Below are 6,337 nucleotides of genomic sequence, written 5' to 3'. Positions count from 1 at the left end.
AACTACAGTGAGCATTTGCCTGCCTGTGGGGCCTCCTGTGCAGCCGTCTCCCGCTTTCTCTGTGTGGGTGTTTCTGTAGCAAAGTGAATTAGGCTTCCTGCTGTGCCGCCACAATGAGCCGGGTGTCTACCTCCATGGTTAGCATCCAATCAAGCAATAAGAAATAGCTGATTGGGAACACTTCCTTCATCTGGAGAACTGTGGTCTGAGCCTTTTCTTTCAAAGGAGGGCGGGGTGGACAGCATTTTCCCTTTGGTGATGAACCTTTGTTTCAGAAAGTGTAAAACCCACTCATGTCAACACTGAAACACCAAACCCAGTATGTCAAGATAGCATAGATATTGATGCTATACTGCTTAGGGGAAACATTCATATTGTATGTGTCTACCTTGTAGAGCAAAGCTTTAGAGCTATTTGCTTATGAGCCCTGGAAATTAAAAGGGAGCAAAACTGGGGGACACTCTGTCCTCCTGTGGGAGAGTTTGGCCATTGTCACATCACCCAGTGGTATTTATTGAGGTCTGCATGTGTTCTGTTGCTTGCTCTGCAGAAGAAAAGGTACTGGGGTAATAGCAGTGGCACATGCACCCAGGGCCCATGCTGGCTTTGATGGACGTCCACGTGGCGGTCAGCGTGTGTCACCAAGTGCCTCTATTTCTTTCTCAACATTCCCTTTCTCCTGCCTGTTCAGGGTTCCTCTCTCTGAATAAAAGCCCCAAGAGGACCATGACTTTTTTTTTTTTACTGCTCAGTTCAGGTAATATACAAGGCTATAGTCATTTTTTATGGCCAACAGTCTTGATTCAGAAATTCGAATGTGCATGCCAAGATGTTAATCAAAATTCTGAACTTGACTCTAAGATAAATCTTCTACCCTTCCCCAGTATGGGTCTGTGGGGAGGGGATGTGAGTTTTGTCCTCTCTTCTTTTCCCTGTTCACCTCCTTCCACACTCACGAGCTGAGATAGAGAAGAGAGAAGGAGGAAGGCCTGAAGGTGTTGTAAGGCTTTCAATGACTCTCGGAGGCTGCAAAATCCTCTTTTGTCCTCTTGAGCCTACACTTTCTGAGACCTCTTCAGCCCTTTGGTGTAACCCAGTGAACCAGACCCCAAAGGATTCCACCCAGCTCCCTGTCTCCTATAAATACCCGGCCCTCATTCAGTGAACTCCAGGAGTGTTAGGTGACCCGTCTACAACTGTACTCCGGCTCTGCTTCCCGAGTGCAACTGCAGGGGTGACCTTCAGCATCTGGGGTGGTGAGGAGTCCAGCCCTAGTTCACAGTCTCTGCATGGAAGGGGTACCCGGTCTCCTTCTCTCCCAGTTCCCAGGACCACAGATGGAAGCCGTCTGCCCTCGAGCTCCTGCCACCTCACCTCCTGCTCCTGCACAGCTCTGTGGCTCCGGCAGCCCTGTCGATCTGTGCAGACCCCGCAGAACCTCGTTTCAGGGTCTTGGTGCTGACTCTTCCCTGTGCTGGAGAAGTGTTTCCCTCAGTTGCCCGCATGGCTAATCCTTTTCCTCCTATTTGTTCAAAGGTCACCCTTTTAGCAAGTCCTATTCTGGCCACCATATTTAACTTTCTCCTGCGCTGCCTCCAGTCCTGTACCCCTGAGTCTGTTCTATTTTTTTCTATGGTGCTTATCACTTTCCAACCAACTGTGCAATTTAACCGTTTATTATATGTATGCTGCTATTATATGTACCTGCTTCCATTAGTATGGAAGCTCGAGGCGGGGGGGTGTTGGTCTGCACTGCTCACTGTTGGGTGCCAGGTGATCAGAGGGATGACTCAAAACATCAATGCTTAATGAGGTTTTGCTGAGCATGCAAATGAAGCAGCAAACTCTCAAAATCCTCCTTTCTCTCTCATAACTCTTTCTATGCGTGAAGTCCTGGATATAGCCTTTTAAAATTTACATATTGTGATTTGGCTTCTCTCTTCATGTGATTTCCTATCTAATTCAGCTCTCTATTGGACATTCAATTTAATAACGCTTTCAGTATTTTTCTTAGAAAATGGTGGAATTGTGTTACTACTTTTCATGATTTTCAGCATGTTTCATATTAAAAAATTAGAGTAGTCTTGGTGAGTTTATTTTCCCTGGGGCCTGGAAATGACAGAATTGACCAGGCGAGCCAAAGGGCCAAATAATGTGAAAGTCGCTGTCTGGTTGGATGGAATATTCGTAGTGGGTGCCTCTCATCCTCCTCCTCCAGCCTGAGATCTTGTGCCCACCCACCTGCCCTGTGCACCTCTGCCATCATCACCACCCCTGTTGTCTGTGTTTAGAATGACTCGCCGTTCCCCCCACACACCGTGCAGTTTAGTCTCTCCTCCTCCACACCTGCTGGGAAACCTCCCAGGGAAGCTGCTCCTTTTGTAACCCTGCCACTTTCTTTTCAGGACAAAATTTTCTCACCGTCTCTTCCTGGATTCCTTTCTTCACTTCCACATGTTAGCTGTCACCCTCCTCTGGTCATCATCCTGCACCTGCCTGCATTACAGACTTTGTTACATTGCACACTGCACTGAACAATTCATATATCTATATAAAGTAATTCTATCCTATATCTATTATCTATCTATCTATCTATCTATCTATCTATCTATCTATCTATCTATCTATATCTATCTATCATCTATCCGATCCCCTTTCTCTTTCTATCATCTATCTACCTATCTAACTATGATCTGTCTATGTAATCTATCTATCTTTTTTCTTTCTTTATCTATATCTATCTTTCTGTGTATTTTCTATCTATCATCCATCTGTCTATCTATCATCTAAATCTATCTATCTATCTATCTATCTATCTATCTATCTATCTATATATCTATCAATCAATCAATCATCTATTTCTCTATCTAAAAACTGGAAGGACCTGAGGGCAGTTTCTATGAATCTTTTTTTCTTCATATTTATAGTCCTAGGAAAAACCACAGAGCCTGGAAAACACCCAAATGCCTTGAGGGTAGAGTCGATGATGTATTTCCATTTGTGTATTTCCTGTACCTATCAAGGCGCTCAATTATATTGAATGAAAAACTGAATGGATACAATTTATCTTCACAGATCAAGAATCCCCTGGCTCCTGTAAAACTAAGCTGGTTCTACTGTTCCTTTCTGGGGCTCACTGTATCTAGCTCCATGCTTGCTGTTGTCCTGTGTGTGTGTTTGCTGTACCTGCTGTGTGTTTCCCATGTGTATTGTGTGTCTCCTGCCTGAGTTCCTTTCCATCGTTTTCACAGTTGCATCCTTGCCAGCGCACAAGACCCAGACTCTGATCCCACCTCTCAGTGAACCGTGTGTCCACACGTACATCACAGCCTCTCTGAGCTCTGCCTTTTTATTGTTAATGTCGAGAAAAGTCGACGATGCCATTAGTCCTTCCTGCAACCCTGAGAGCTCAGTACTGAGCAGAGTCTTGTGGTTGGTGAGGTGCTCTTGAGACTCTTGTCCACAACTTTTCTGCCCTTGAACTTGCTTCCGCCTTCTTGGCATGTGGCCAGGCCCTCCCAGCCTCACCCCCCACAGGGCAGAGGATCCCAGAGTGCTCGCTGTCAACCCACAGAGGCCCCTGCAGCCCGCACGCTTCCCACATCTGAGCAAAGCCGGGCTTCTGGCTGGCTTGTCCTTGCTAGATCAAGCTCAGAGACGCTCAGAGTCACACTGGGAGGGTCCCCTTCCATCACCAAGAATGAAAGGCACTGACTGGGCCTGTGGGTTACAACCAGCGTCCTCAGCAGCCTTGTCCTATGGAGCTCTGCTCCCCCCAGCTCACCTGGCATCCCTCTTTCCCACGTCTACAGCCGGCTCCTTGCCTGGCATGAAACACAACAGGGGGTACAGCTGAGCCTTTCATGGCAGTTTCTCTACAGCATTTTAAACTGCTCCTGGCAAAGTCTTCTCCCTAGAAAGAAAGGCCATTCTTGCCCCTCTCCTTCTCTCCGAAGATTTGACTTCAAAGGATATTTTTGATGTCCCTGACACCAGCTACTTTATTTGTGCTATAACTGCAGGGGCAAGGGGTGCCAAAGGGCACCAGTCACCATTTCTGTGCTTGAGAAGCAAAGGACAGATCATATTTATTTATGTGTCTCTATTTGTAACTCAAAGTAGAACGAAGAACATGCTGAAAATGGTGGGTAAGGTATGTCGTGAGCAGCACAAGGCCAGGCATAGCCAAATCCACACGTGTTTGTGTCTCTCCACAAGGTCAGACTTTACCAGTGCCATTTCAATCATAAAATCCATGGGCTCTGTGGAGTTCCCGAGGAGGCAGCTGTCTAGGACTCCCATGCACTCAGGAGTCAGAGCCACTATGGCATGCAGGCTCAAGCCACTGCACAGGTCAGTCAATATTGCAAACTATGCATGATAGTATACTTAATCAATCTATAAATGTTATAGACAAGAGTTTTCACATCAAACAGAGTGACATTTAACATCAAGAGAAAAGAAGATAGCAAATGAACAAATACGAGGAAAGTGTTGTGGACAAGGAGCATCTCTTGCATCTCTTGGGTGGATCCTGGTGGTCCTCAGCGTCTTGCAAGGGAGAGTCCTTCAGGTGGGCACTTCCTTTGATACTGATCACAAGTGACAGGAAGATGTGTATGGAAGTGGCTGTGCTGAGCTGGTGAGGTCCTGCCCTTTGATAGCCCAGGGAGTCCTCTGGTGAGGATGATAGTAAAGGGTCACATCCCCATCTGGTTGGATGCCGTCGCTATTGATTAGATGTACATCTGCTCCGTGCTGGCATGATGCCTTTTGAAGAATAAGACGGGGTCATTTTTTTAAGACAGAGTCAATTATGCCAATGATGCTCTATGTAATGTACCCTCATGTGACTGGGGGACATTATGTTAACCTGTGTAGTGGGTGCTTCTACCAATGACCTCAAAGATTAGAGATCTTCCAAAAAAGAAGGCCACGTCTTTATACATTTCAGGGCACAGTATATTGTAAACTCACATATTTGCTGAATATTGGAGTTTTGAGAAAGGAAAGATCAACTTTGATTTGGCTGGCTATTTTCACTCTCCTAGAAAAAGTAGAAAGAGTGTTTTATGGGCACTGAGGCAGTCAATTGAAACCCTGGTAGGGTTGCAGCAGACTGTGTAAAACCAACGCTCTGGCAGGAACTCTGCCGTTTAAAAAGCGGGGCAGAGGTTCCTGCTCATGGAGGCAGAGGCTCCTGCTCCCCTGCCTGGGCTATGCTTCCCCTGCGGAGGGCTTGTTCCCAGCTCAGGCCTCAGCTATGAGGCGCCTACTATGCCCACACTGTCTACACTGGCTTCCCCTGGTTACTCACAATTTTTACACTCCTTTTATAAATTTCATCGCACTTGATGTAACCTGAGATGACTTAGCTTGTTCACTTTTTCTTGCTTATTGCTGCATTTGTGCATGGGAATGTAAGCTCCCAGTGGACCAGGCCCACGTCTCAGTCACTGCTTACCCTGAGTCCCTGACACAGTGTGGGGCTGGATGAGGCCTTCCACACCCGTCATTACCTGAGCCGACGGGAAGGTAGCCAAACCCCATTGGTGACCACAGTATGGAGGCCACAGCTGTCATGACAGAGGAGGCGGGTTTCCGGCACATGGCAGCTCGACAGTGCCCACACAATTGGCTCCCCATTCTCTTATGTCACCCCACAATGGCAGGGGCCTTTTCAGCACCCACTTCTAGGGCACACAGGGCCTTCCTGGAGAACACTCAAGAGGATGTTTAGGTTTGGATCGAGATTTCTTTCTGAAGCTCTGACCCTCATTCTGAGATGGAAGGCACTCTCCAGCAGCGTTGCCTAAGTCTCCTAAGCAAGACGATGTTGTCAAATATGGCAGTAACCCAGCAATTATTTCCAATGCTCCTGAAAACCGTGTACAGTAATCCCCAGTCCCACTTGCTCGCAGTGGATCTACAGGCTTACCTTTGGAGTCAGTGCTGCCGGAATTTGGTCTTAGAATTTGTTGATTGCATCGTCCTACTTAGAAGACTCACTCATGATGTGAACGTGAGTTTTGCATCTCAGTTGCCTTTTCTGTAAAATTCACAGCATCTCAGGAAATCTTTGAAAATTACAAATCTGATCACATCCCTCCTTTTCTTAAAATGCTTCGATGGCATCCCATTTTCTTGAGGATAAAATGTAAACTCCTTAGGTAGTTAAGAAGGTCTTCTAACACCTCCCCTCACCTCCCCTCTTCTCACTCTCCTTATATAATGGATTCTGACCACACTGACTTCTTTTCTGTTCATAGACAAGATTCATTATCTCTTTGAGCTTTCGCACATGGCGATCTTCTGTCTGGAACTTCCCACCTTTTTT

The 6,337-nt window shown here is 46.5% G+C and overlaps 1 long non-coding RNA gene across 1 annotated transcript; it reads right to left on the bottom strand.

Moving 5' to 3' along the window:
- Positions 1–324: 324 nt before the first annotated feature.
- LOC108520997 (uncharacterized) lies at positions 325–6,038 on the bottom strand. The gene is made up of 2 exons (XR_001883089.1): positions 5,939–6,038; positions 325–959 (listed from the first exon to the last, which is right to left on the bottom strand). It is a non-coding gene; the product is annotated as an uncharacterized LOC108520997 (long non-coding RNA).
- Positions 6,039–6,337: the final 299 nt, after the last annotated feature.

The sequence above is a fragment of the Rhinopithecus bieti genome, unplaced genomic scaffold (genome assembly GCF_001698545.2).
Source record: "Rhinopithecus bieti isolate Rb0 unplaced genomic scaffold, ASM169854v2 scaffold_50877, whole genome shotgun sequence".
Taxonomy (NCBI): domain Eukaryota; kingdom Metazoa; phylum Chordata; class Mammalia; order Primates; family Cercopithecidae; genus Rhinopithecus; species Rhinopithecus bieti.
This window is presented reverse-complemented; position numbering and strand designations above follow the sequence as displayed.